The following is a 13,430-nucleotide window of genomic DNA, read 5'->3' as shown; positions in this document are numbered from 1 at the left end:
ACCCCGGGATCAGCCCGCCCCCAAGCCCCCCCCGCCACCCCCCCACCACCCCCGCCACCCCCTGGGGTGCTGCTACCGTGCAATCAGCGAGCGCTGTCATTAAGGCTCGTGGAGATAAACAAGGACCCCGCGAAGAGTGGGCTGCTGCTGGAAGCTTCTGCATAGCATTCGCTCGCACACATTCACACACACACACACACACACACACACACACACACACACACACACACACACACACACACACACACACACACACACACACACACACACACACACACACACATACACACACAAGAAAACATTACTAAGATAGTTGACGATGTGTTTTGGGGCGAGTTGGAAGCTCAAAAAAAATCACTTTTGTTACAACTACGTATTATTTTGTTGTACAATGCAGAAATGTCTATTCACTACATGAGGCATTTCTCATCTTCCCTGTTGAGCTACGTCTCAGAAACATCAAAAGTTCCATTCAGAAGTCAGTCGTGTCCTTTGGTGAAGAACCCAAACAGAATATGGACGCATCCTGCTGCACCCACTTTAAATTTCACTCAACAGATCCCAAACACACACACACCACAAACACACACACACACACACACGCACACGCAGGCACGCACGCACACACGCACACACACACAGTCAATCAATGCGTGTTTGACGAAAGCAGGCAGTCTGCTTAAATCCAATCTTTTCTCACCAACTCACAGACTAAAAGCTCAACGCCTCGGGAGCAAATATGGGAAACTTCGTCTGGCGTGCTTTCAATTTAAGGTTCATGAACGACAATGAGAGGGGGGAAAGGCCCAGACACATGTGGGCCCAGACTGAACATTAAATGCCCTAAATGCATACAGGCCAGTTCTGGGTACAAATAAGGTCAATCCAACCACCCATGTGTATGTGTGTTGTTTGTTAATTTGTGACAGTTGTACATTGTCGTGCCCCAGAGGAACACGGACAGACTCTTTGTGAATCTTTTTTCGATTGCGTTTTCGTTGTCATTATTGAGGCTTGTCTCTTGTGATAAAGAATCGTCTCGCCCATGAGGTCACAGAATATGTCTGATTCACCGGGGGCCGGCATTCCAGGGAACACTATGTCACACGACGCAGACGCCCCAACACACACACATCCGTCTGTCCCACACGCACACGCACACGCACGCACGCACGCACGCACGCACGCACGCACGCACGCACGCACGCACGCGCACGCACGCACGCACGCACGCACGCACGCACGCACGCACGCACACACACACGCACACACGCACACACGCACACACGCACGCATGCACGCACACGCACACACACACACGCACACATACACGCACGCACAAACAAAACGCACACACTTTTTCCATCTACAAAAATAAGAACATTTCATATCATAAAACATCCCTGCCAACAATTTGGGTTTTTTCCCCATCCTCTGGGCTGAGTCATCGTGGCATTGTCCATCAAATCAATAACTACACTGCATCACGCGATCACACACAAACACACACACACACACACACGCACACACACACACACACACCCACACACTCACAGAATAATCAGATGGCATAAAAAGCGCAGCTTCTGGAACACAATCGTATTGGCAAGAAACTGCCCCCCCTGCCCACACACACACACACACACACATACTCTCACACACACACCCAGCCCCCCCCCACCCTCCACCCCTCATTATTTGCAGCAGCTGCTCATGCTGTTGTTTGTAACACGGCAACACCAGGCTGTTGAGAGGATCACTGCCCGTTACCGTGGCCGCCCGCTCGCCCACAAAAGCCGCATTGCTCCACAGTCGCTTGTGTAATCAGGAAATGAATAGAGTCAACGGCTGAGTGGGGAGCGTGGGGTCGGGGGTCCGGCCAGGGGGAAAAAAGGAAAGAGAGAAGGTGGATGTCGACAGACTGCGACAGACGGGCGCTTTTTGTTGTTGTTTTTTAACCGTTTATCCCCTGTGTCATCGTTAACAGACGGGTGATGAACACTGTGCGTTATGTAAGGGGTAATGTACAGGGATTAACGATAATAACCGGGAGCAGCGAGAGAGGAACAGAACAGCCATCCAGTTGTCTTGATCTTTATCAGATCATAAAACATGTGTCCTGGTCATGGCTACGATTAGGGGCACTTGGGAACGTCGGGAGAGAATGTCGGAACGCCAGGAAATGCTTACACATGGAGTAACGTTAACAGATTCCTGCGACTCTGAAGACATTGTATGTTAATCCTCTCCATCCTCAGCACATTTGACTGTAACAGTGAAAGAAAGAGGAAACAGTTCTCACACATGACAAATGAAGTACTCCCTTATCAGCGTGCTCATACACGCCAATATCCATTCAGTCTACAACAATCTATCCGTGGCCGCGTTATGTAATTAAACAGCCAGCAGGAAGTGCAGCTATGGTTCATTTACCACGGTAAACACATTCAGACAGCGGCCACATTCTCTCACACACACTCACACACATGCACACATTCACAGCCTTCTGCAGCACACAGTGTCTCTCCCGGCTGCACAATCTCCATTCCTAAACACATACACACACACACGCACACACACACACACACACACACGCACACACACACACACACACACACAAACACACACACTGCCCCAAGGCATACATACTATACATCAAATTCCCACTCCAATGGCATTTTTCTCCTACTCTTGCTTGAGCTGAGTAATATATTACAAGAGAGGCGTATGTGCCTCCCCCCCCCCCCCCCCCCACACACACACACACACACACACACACACACCATCCCACTCGGCCCGCTTCAACTCTGTCAGCTTGTACGGAAAACACACTTCAACAGCCCATCCATTTAGCACCCAGGGTTGGAGTCACAGAGAGGGACAGAAGAGGGGGGCGTGAGGGAAGGTGGGTGGTGGTGGTTACGGTGCTGGTGGTGGTGGTGGAGCTCGGAGGTTGCCTGACGCCACACTGAGGCAAGGGGTCACAGAGCGAACCGGTTGGATTAACTACCTACTAATTATCTAAGACGCTGGCACAAAAAGAGCGATGACTAAGAGGGAGACTGCGGGAGGGTTCGCCCGGTCGGGAAGCTCCTCACAGACGAGACACCAGTCCAATGAAACACGCAGAGATCAGGTGAGCGAAGACGCTCTGCGCGGGTCATCGGCTGTTCAGCGTGACACGGAGGAGCCCTCTGACGCAGCCGCTCATGCGTTGACACGCTCGGCATATCAGCGCAAGAATTTAGCCAGGTTTCCTCTCGGCGGAGGAAAAAAAAAAGGAAAAGGAGGAGAAGAAAATTGTTGGTGCCAAAACACAACAAACCAAGCAAATCAACCCAACCCATGGGGATCAACAAGTGGTGGTGGGGTTTGAGGGGTGGAGGTGGAGGAGGAGGTGGAGGAGGTGGAGGAGGTGGAGGTGGCTCCTTCTAGCGGAATGCCTTGCGCTCTAATCTCTGGAGCTCGGGAGAGAGGAATTTGCGACGGAAGGGAATTCCTTGCCGTTTCACTGGGAAAGCTTTGAGGTCCTGCAGTCTTACAGGCAAACACACACAGACACACACGCACGCATACACACGCGCACACACACACACACACACACACACACACACACACACACACACACACACACACACACACACACACACACACACACACACACACACACAGAGGTGCTCCTGTGCAGCCGAAAAACATGCGACTCACTCGGGCCCGGCCAATGGGACACCAGTTGTGGCTGAAGCCGCTCAAGTCTCGCGCTCCGCTGCACACTTTCCCCGCACACACACACACACACACACACACACACACACACACACACACACACACACACACACACACACACACACACACACACACACACACACAGACACAGACACACACACACACCCCAGCAGACCGGCGAGCTTAGCAGGGTCAACAACTGTCCAACCCCAGAATAGAGAGAAATTCAGGAGGGAAAGAAAAGCAGTGGGTGGGAAAAACAAACTAGACTAAATTAGGGAGCGGGGGAAAAGAGTGAGATACGAAGGAGGAAAGTAGAAAAGAAGTAAGTGCAAAGGCATACCTGGAAGGCTAGGGAGAGCCACAGTCCCTCTCACTAAGCGGGTGGAAGTCTGCTCCGTGTCTCCTCGTGTGTCTCTCCCCTCGGACTCTCCCTCCGCGTCTGGGAAGAGGGGAGGTGGTGGAGGTGGTGGTGGAGGTGGTGGTGGAGGTGGGGGAGCTGCCGGTGGCGCTGGTGGCGAGTGGGAGCCCAAGCCCCGGGTGTGGAGAGAGTCTGGAGTGCGAGTGGCGAGAGCGACAAGCAAGAGAGAGAGAGAGAGAGTGGGGGAGACCACACAGCTCCTGGAAGACAACCTCTCTGCTCTAATCCTCCCACCGATGTGATGATACTCGGTAACCTCCACCATCTGTTGAAACACGTCCCCGGAGCAGTCAGTGAGCACCGCGCCGTGTCAGGGCCCCCCCCCCCCCCCACCCCCTCCCACTCTCCCCACCCTCCCCTCTCCCCCTCGCCCAATCACAGCGCAGCCCGACGGGCGGCTCCGCACTGCTGCTGCTGCCGCTGCTGCCAGGAGGCTGGGACAAGGACACAACCCCTCGACACACACACACACACACACACACACACACACTCTTCCCACTGCAAGAAAGTACTACACCCCCTCCCGCCGCCGCCCCCCCCTCCAACCATTCACGGTAACCCGAGAGCTCGGGAGGGGAGGGGGGGAGAAGGAGGGAGGGAGAGGACGGTTAAGCGAGGCAGTGGGAGGGCACAGAGAGAGAGAGGGAGAGAGAGAGAGAGAGAGAGAGAGAGAGAGAGAGAGAGAGAGAGAGAGAGAGAGAGAGAGAGAGAGAGAGAGAGAGAGAGAGAGAGAGAGTGACAGAGAGATTTACTTGAGAATCAGGGTTTTGAGAGCATGTCGATAGAAGGGAGTTGGAGACAGGAAGACAAACTATGCAAAGAAAAACAAAACAATTTGGACAACATGAATCAGTCCATACACATCACTCGGTCACCACAACACACTCGCAACAAACAGTCCCGGCCCAGAGCATGTCCTGTGTCTGTTGACAGTGCCCTCAATCACAGAGCATGCGACCAAGGGAATTAGAAACTTAATAAAAAAGCAACACGGCCCCTATAGTGGCTCTATGGCTGTAGGGGCCGTTGACACTCCACCGTTACATCTGGGGACGCAGGGCCACAGCTTCACACTCCTGCGTTAGAAATCCCTGCAATGTCACAAATAACCCCCCCCTCCCCTCGCCCCCTCCCACACACACACACACACACTCCTCTTCCTCCTCCTCTTCCTCCTCCCATCCCCAGTTTGGGAGTCACCTGACGGTGGTGGGGATGGCCACTAACGGGGCCACGCGCTGACGATGCGACACGCGATGATTGTAACACACAGAAGCAGAGGAAGCTGGGGGACAATGAGAGGGAGGGATACTGTACCCTCTCCGGGATAAGGCCACCCCGGACCCCGCGTGGGGCGGGCTAACGGCGGGACAATGAGGCGTCCGCCGGCCAGCGGCATCACATCCTGCCATTGTCCCCCCCCCCCCCCCCCCCCCCCCCCCCAACCCTCCATTAAGGACACTTTCATTAATTAATCAAGCCACTCTCGAGGTGATTGTCTGGCTTAATGTCAGCTGTCGGCGAAACCCGTTTCTCAGAAGCAGAACAGAGAGTCCGCACTGCTAAGATTAGGCAACAAAGGATTGGGGGGGACCGGCCCGTTAATCATTTTTTCGAGGGGGGGGGGGGGGTGAATCTCTGTCACTGCTACTCAGTGATCCATTAAAAACGGATTACGGGACATTGATGATATCCCAACGCCACATCAAAGGCGCTGGCTAATTAGTTAATATGCGTCTGATGGCCGACAACATCACAGTAAGTTCATCAGAGGTGTGAAACGCCGAACAAAGGGCCCCTAAAGTGTGTGTGAGTGTGTGTGTGTGTGTGTGTGTGTGTGTGTGTGTGTGTGTGTGTGTGTGTGTGTGTGTGTGTGTGTGTGTGTGTGTGGTGGCGGGGGGGGGGTTGCATTCCTCCAAGCAGTGTTCACACTCCCCCCCCCCCCCCCCCCCCAACCCTCCTGTTTCAAGCCGTCCTTTGATATTCATTGTAATTGCTTTGATAGTCGCCATAGCGGCCCTGGGCGCAATGGGGTTAACATTACCGTTATTTAATGAAATGTGTCACACTGACACACACACACACACACACACACACACACACACACAAACACACACCACCACACACACACACACACACACACACACACACACACAGCCATCGGGATAGGTACAGTACAAGTGGGGAGGGGGGGGGATGAGGAGCTCTCACTGTTTCATCCCGTCCAACTCATGTGTGTGTGTTCTGGTTGTGTCCTGTTTTGCCTGATGATCAAAGTGGTTCTGCGTTCTTAATGCAGTCCAAACAGCCTCTGATGGACCCGCTCTCTCAAGTCCCAGTTGTTTATTCCCACTGTGTTCCACCGAGTATCAGATAACACAAACACACACACGCACGCGCGCACACGCGCACACACGCACACACACACACTGGGATACTTCCGCTTGTTCACCAGGACTTCCATGGTTACGTTCACCCCAGGTACACGTGCACGAGGATATTGGATTAAACTGAATAAAGGCGTTTTTTTTGTTTTTTTCAGGGACACGTGAAACTTTCCCCGGTGAGGGCCAATGTTTTTGAAAAGGGGGGCGGAGGCAAAATGAGAGGGAGTGAGAGAGAGAGAGAGAGAGAGAGAGAGAGAGAGCGAGAGAGAGAGAGAGAGAGAGAGAGAGAGAGAGAGAGAGAGCGAAGAGCGAGAGCGAGAGCGAGAGAGAGAGAGAGAGAGAGAGAGAGAGAGAGAGAGAGAGAGAGAGAGAGCCTCCAGGGAAAAGAGCTCAAATTAGATTAACCAAATTCACAAAGAGTGACCCCAGCCCCTCCAGCAGCGCTAAATAGTCCCGGGCACACACCTCCACAACCCCTCCCCCGCCTCACACCTCACCCCCCCCTCCCCAGACCCCCAGACCCCCAAACCCCCATTCTCACGGCCGAGAAGTTTACAAAGGGCCGACGAAGAGGCCAGGGGCGAGCAAATCCCTGCACTCTTTACTGGATTAAAGATGGCCGCCCCAGTGTTTCATTGGAGGGGTGGAGGGGGGGGCAAAGTTATAGGGAGAAGCTAAGTACAACTGTAAACATTGAGGAAAACAAAGCATCCAGACAGAAGTTAAGGGTGTCGGGGTTGACAGAAGAACCGTCTTATCAAGTAGAAGCGTTTTAACAGAGCGGTAAGGTGAAAGGTCCCTAGTAAACTGGAGATAGTTAACTGGATAGGACACCATAACCACCACCACCACCACCACCACCACCACCACCACCACCACCACCACCACCACCACCACCACCAACAATGACACCATCACCACCACCACCCACTCACTTTTAACGAACCCCATCTTCCGATTTCCAATTTCACTTCCGACGACCCGACAAAACGCCAACAAAGGGCAGAGAAGAAAGAGGCCCGCGGAATGACCTCATCTTATGAATGACTGAATGGCCTGCAGGGGGTCGCGGGGGGGTCCGTGGTGACCCCTGTCTCTCTCTCTCTCTCTCTCTCTCCCTCTCTAACAGGACGTCCCCAATAAACACCACATGTCCCTGGTAACCCCCCCGTAACCAAACCAAATCCTGTCGACAACCCAAAAAAAACAACAACTCCCCGACACGACCCTTACCCCCAACGCCCACCACAGCCGCGCTCACCCGACGAGACCCCGGCCGTGCCCCCCGTTGACCCCCAGCCCCTGATCAACGTCTACTCCCTGACCACCGCCACCACCACCACCACCAGCAGCAGCCCCCCTCCACCCAGCCTGCCAACCCGCGGCCGAGGCCAGGGCGCAGGTGCAAGGCAGGGCCAGTGTTTGGGGGGGGGGGGTTAGCCGGTTCACTGGGCCCATTCTCCGCCCGGCTGAATGAGATACACCCGGGTGTCATGGCATGGGGGATCTGGGGGCCCAGCCGCTAGCGGGCCCCCGGGAGCCAAAAACAGAGGCCATAGGGCCCCAGCAAGGGGGGGGAGGGGGACGTGGGGACGGGGGGTGGAACGTGGAGGAGGTGTGGCACCGTCGGTGCGTCCTAGGCGGTTCCACTGCAGTGGTCAACGTATGGTGTTGACCTCCATCTACACCGTCGTCCTCTTCTTCTATTATGGAGGACTGGCCAGGCACTAGACTCCCCCCCTCCCCCTCTCCATGGGGGGGGGGGGGGGGTGAATGGGTGAAGGCGAGAGAGAGAGAGAGAGTGAGGGGGAGAGAGAGAGAGCAAAACAGAGAGAAAAGAGGGAGAGAGGGAGAGAGGGAGAGAGGGAGAGAGAGAGAGAGAGAGAGAGAGAGAGAGAGAGAGAGAGAGAGAGAGAGAGAGAGAGAGAGAGAGAGACAGGCAGAGAGAGAGTGAGAGAGAGAGACAGGCAGAGAGAGAGAGAGAGGAGAGAGAGAGAGAGAGAGAGAGAGAGAGAGAGGAGGATTCTAACACCCTAATTTATCGGTCAATTTGGACTAGGGGGGGAAGCGGACACCGAGGGCCCATAGGAGTGGGAGATGAGTGGTGCAGCTGAGTCCGCTGGTGTCTGGTGAACAGGGGCGAGAATAGGCCTCATCCCGGCTCCTATGTTTATCTATAGCCTCAGTCCCTGAGTTGCTGGGTTTTCCAGGGCCGCTCAACCGTCACGGAGGGGAGAATGGGGGGAGGTAGCAGGAGGGAGGGTCAAAACCAGTTGCATTTCAAGTTCATAGCAGACACGAACAGCTGATAGGGGAGGGGCGAGGGGGGATGACAGAAAAGGGGGCTGATTGTCTTTGAAGTCAGGAACGGTAAAGATAATAGGGAACAATGAGTGGAGATCAACCTTGTTTATGGTGCACTTTAACGGAGCGCGCGAGCCGGCGTCCGATCACACGGCGGCGGACGTTTCGTTCGGCGATTGTCTGGCGTGTCACGCACCTCTGAAGACTCGAACCTCCAGCGGCGGTGGGCTGGAACCGCGCCGCGTCCACGTCGGGCCAAAACGCTGCCTTTAAACGGCCAGGGCCGTGCATGGTCCCGACTGTGCATCTCCCCACCACGGCCACCATGAACCCCACTTGAGGAGACAAGGAGACAAGCGGCAGTGGCAACCTTAAGAGGGGGCTTCATGTAGTGGAGAAGGAGAGAGAGAACAGTGGGGGGAGGGGGTTACACTGGATGTAAATCACGGGGGGTGGGGGGGGGGGGGGGCTTTGCAGCTGAGCGACAGCTGAATGCACATCTCACACACACCCACACACACACACAAGCGCGGCGACAGGCGTGTCTCTGTAACAATGGAGCCCTAATGTGATGAATTGTTCCCCGTGACACACATTCACACAGTGAATAGGTAAACGTTTATTGAAACCAACCAATGTTGGCCACCCTGCTTTGTCGTAGGAGGAGACATTGTCAAGGAGTGATCGAAGTCAACAAGTAGGCGCTGATAAGATGGCCCATTGCACACACACACACACACACACACACACACACACACACACACACACACACACACACACACACACACACACACACACACACACACACACACACACACACACACACATAATGTGTTTCAAGTAATGGTGATAGGATTTAGAGGTCCATCTATGGGACGTCCTGAGTGAGAAGAGACCAGAGGTGTCGACGGGCTGACAGATAGGGGCGCTGCTGGTCATGTGGTTCAGCACCATCAGGAACGCTTGGGTCACCTTTCAGCAGGGTGGCAGTCAAGACCACCTTTGTCAAAATCCAAGACCAGGTCTTGTCGAGTCCCAGTCAAGACCGAGTCCAGATGAGAGAGACAGTCAGGACCGAGACAGAAAAAAGGAATCCTCTTCGAGACCACCAACTTACCTATCATTTTTGTGTGATGCTGGAGAGACAGTATCTCTTCTATTTTAAGATGATCATTTTGCACAATTATTTGTAATGATGAAAAAGCAAGTGCATTATAAAACCACTGTAGGATCAAATGAGGGCATATAATTTAAATAGCAGGTAAAACCACACCCTGAGAAGGCTGTTTTTTACTTAAAGTAGAGCCTTTTCACTGAAAAAGTCAAATAAAGCTGAAGTGAAAGAAAGAGAGATTGACCTAGTATGCAATCTTTATTTTTTAGGTCCCTTATCTTCTGTATTATTTCCTAAACACAAGCAATAAATCATTCTACAGTATGTGACACAATATTGGAAGCAGTCAACATATAAACTGCTTTCAAGTCGGCCAGGCCTGTGTTGAGATGAAATGATGCATGAATTGATATTATAACATCTTTAATTAACTATTGAATCGTAAAAAGAAATATATATATATATGTATATATATGTATCTATATATCATAATCTTACTGATACAAACTACACAAACCAAAGGGCAGAAATATAAAAAATAACAAATATGTGGCTCTACCATAGATAACTCAATGTCGTTGTAATAAAAATGTAATATGTCAACTTGTAAAATGTGCGCCTTGACCACATGTCCACGGTAGTAGTGAAAAACTCTGCTTGCACGTCTTGAATAGCTCAGGATGGCCAAAGCATGTGCGGGATGGCGTGCTGTACCGTTTATCCAGCGTCTTTACCGAAGCCTGGGCCGGCCTTGTTAACCGTGTTGAGGGACATCATATCCCTCACTATGAACTCGGCTTTCTCCTTAGTCATTTTGAGGTGCTGGTTTGAATCACCTTCATGTATTCACTGGATCAGTGATCCCTGCCCGATGGTATTCGGTCTACTACACACATTGGCGCTCCGGATTTTGTCAGTTTTTTCTTTTTTAATGACAATAAGAACAAATCAAAGTGTGGCATAGAAAGCTGTTTTCTTCATCTACTACTCTCACTCGTGAGCGTATGAATACAACGTTGCCCGGTGTTTGCGATTGGGACCCTCTGATTGGTCAGATTGTTTAACAATACAACAAACACTTTATTTATTTTTTATCGCAGCCGGTATGAAGAAAGAAGAGCAAGTAAGTCCTGGGTCAAGAACCCAGCTTGGACTTGTCTGTATAGAGTTTTTATGTTGTATGGTAACGTGGTTCTCCCTGGGTGGACGATCTAGCCTCCTCCAACAACAAAACACATCCCTTTAGGTTACTGTTCCTACTGGCGCCCTCGCCCAAGGCACTAGGCAGGAGACATGGGTTGGTCCCGGGGCGCTGCAAGGCTCTGGTGCTGCTAGCGATTGTTACACACTCCTAATGCTACTAGTAATGGTTAAATGCTCCTAGTGTTGCAGCTAGTAATGGGTCAAATGCAATGATCACATTTAGCCGTTTCATGCCTCCATCAGCTAAAACGGTTCACTTTGGTGAGTTGCATTACTATGTTATTTCCTCTGGCTCAAGCCAAACAGCAGGGAGGCTTACTCTGAGGCTAACATACTCCACACATGATGCTACCATTGTGCGGAAATCTCAGATGTTCCTTCACATTTTCCAAAATGCCGTCCATTTAATTGGATGGGATTGTTCTCGAAGGGAAATGACAAAAAAACGTTTCATGAAAAACCAATGAAAGGACAATGTTTCACGTCAGTAACGCTATTGAGGTTAAAATGACAAACTAATTTACCATTGGCAGAGGGCTGGCCTGCAGGGATATGCGAGGACAGCGATACATCCTGGTCCCTTATTGGCTGTCACATAATGGTTGATCAAACGCTGTGTGTGTTGAGAGAACATTAACTCAACCAAACGCTGCATTAAACGGAGCAAAGAGCCGGTTCCCGGAGCTCATCCTGGTTTGTTATTTCCCCTTTTCCCCTCCAGTGATCACAAGCTTCTGATTAATCCGACTGCCGTTCAGATGTTTCATATTCAACATGAGCAAAACAATGTTATACAATACTGCAAACACAGAGTGTGTCGGAAAAAATGGTCTAGAAAACATCTCCCACTGATTCATCAAGGTAGACGCGGTTCAGGGGAAAGATCCTAATGTCTTCATAATCTAAGAGTCACAGAGGAAAGCTGTACCCTCGTGGTTCGGTCTACACTCAGAGGGAGCCTCGGTGCAAGGCCTGGAAACTAGTGCTGGAAGCATGAGCGATGGGTCTGGACAGATAGAAACCAAGGGGAGATGTGAGATCATTCCTGTCGGTCGAGGTGAGGAGATGAAAGACATTCTGGCGGGGACGGTGACTATGCGCGGCCAGCAGCCACGCCCCAGGCTTTCAGAGATAGGCCGACGGAAGAAAATGAAATGTGTTTATTTAATTCGTACAAGTCTTGAGAATCCGATTCTTGCTGGAATGGTCTCCAGAGGAATTAAGGCCCTTTAGAGAAGTACTCAGACTATAACAATTTACATCCCACTTGATTTAACTAAATCTTACTAATATCGTTCAGGCATTATTTTAAGGGCAACATGTTTATGTAAAAGTGAGTGTGGTTCTGAGCAAATGACAGCCGAATAGCAGGGAAACAAGCGGGTAAATCACTGCAGCAATGACAGGCAAAGTGAGTCCAACAGAAGAATAAAAAGCACAAAAAAACGTTTTCCCCCATTTCTATTTGGCTCTGAGTGCCTACTGTGTTTTCCTTCTTCTTTCTATTTGGAAATATTTGAAAATGAGAGCAGGGTGAGGATGGTTGTGGGCTTACGCATGCGGCTCATGCAGTGCAAGCCGGCGGCCATTAACTCCCCAGCTCTCGGTAATGGCAGCACTCTCCCGCTGATACAACACGCCATAGTCCTGACCTTTGACACCTTCCCCATAACACAAGACGGGCCTGGCGCAAAAACAAGCTTTTCTTATGCACACAAACCTTGAGAAGCAATTTATTAATAAAAAAAGGGGGGGGGGAAAGGAAAAAAAGGCTACAATAAGTCCCAAGCTAACTAAATACATTTGTTTTAAAAAGAGCGGTAATATTACTGAAGCCTGTTGGAACAAAGCTGGCCAGAGGAAGAGTTTATACTGACTTAGTGCCAGAGTAACTGCTCTGAATTAAAGCTTGAGAAAGAAGGAATGGTGGCAGCCATGTTGTGTATGGAAGACACCTGGTTGGGCATGGTTTGCAACAAGAATGTATTTATCCCCCCAGGATTTAATAACTTTTGAAATGGAGATTTACATACATACGTTTTAGCAAAAAAGAATAAAGGAAATCCTTCCCTGAATCAAAACAGATCCGAATGGTGAATAATTGAAACCGCTTACAGTGCAATAAACTGACCCTCGAGAACAACGCTTCCAAAATCAAAAAAAAAAACACGCCTCGGCATCGTGAAAAAAAAAAGCAACAAATCATTTCCATGTTCCCTCAAACATCACAAACTCACAGTCTCTCTGCGCTTGACCGCCCGCACCGACCCACCCC

General features: G+C 51.2%; 1 protein-coding gene across 1 annotated transcript in view; it reads right to left on the bottom strand.

Annotated features, from left to right (window-relative positions):
- sulf1 (sulfatase 1) overlaps nucleotides 1-4,481 on the bottom strand; it is a 49,301-nt gene extending 44,820 nt beyond the window's left edge. The window contains 1 exon segment of the mRNA XM_030349108.1: nucleotides 4,070-4,481. The gene's annotated coding sequence lies outside the window, so the exon portion shown is untranslated.
- Between the last annotated feature and the right edge of the window lie 8,949 nt (nucleotides 4,482-13,430).

This window comes from Gadus morhua, chromosome 23 (genome assembly GCF_902167405.1).
Source record: "Gadus morhua chromosome 23, gadMor3.0, whole genome shotgun sequence".
Lineage (NCBI taxonomy): Eukaryota > Metazoa > Chordata > Actinopteri > Gadiformes > Gadidae > Gadus > Gadus morhua.
This window is presented reverse-complemented; position numbering and strand designations above follow the sequence as displayed.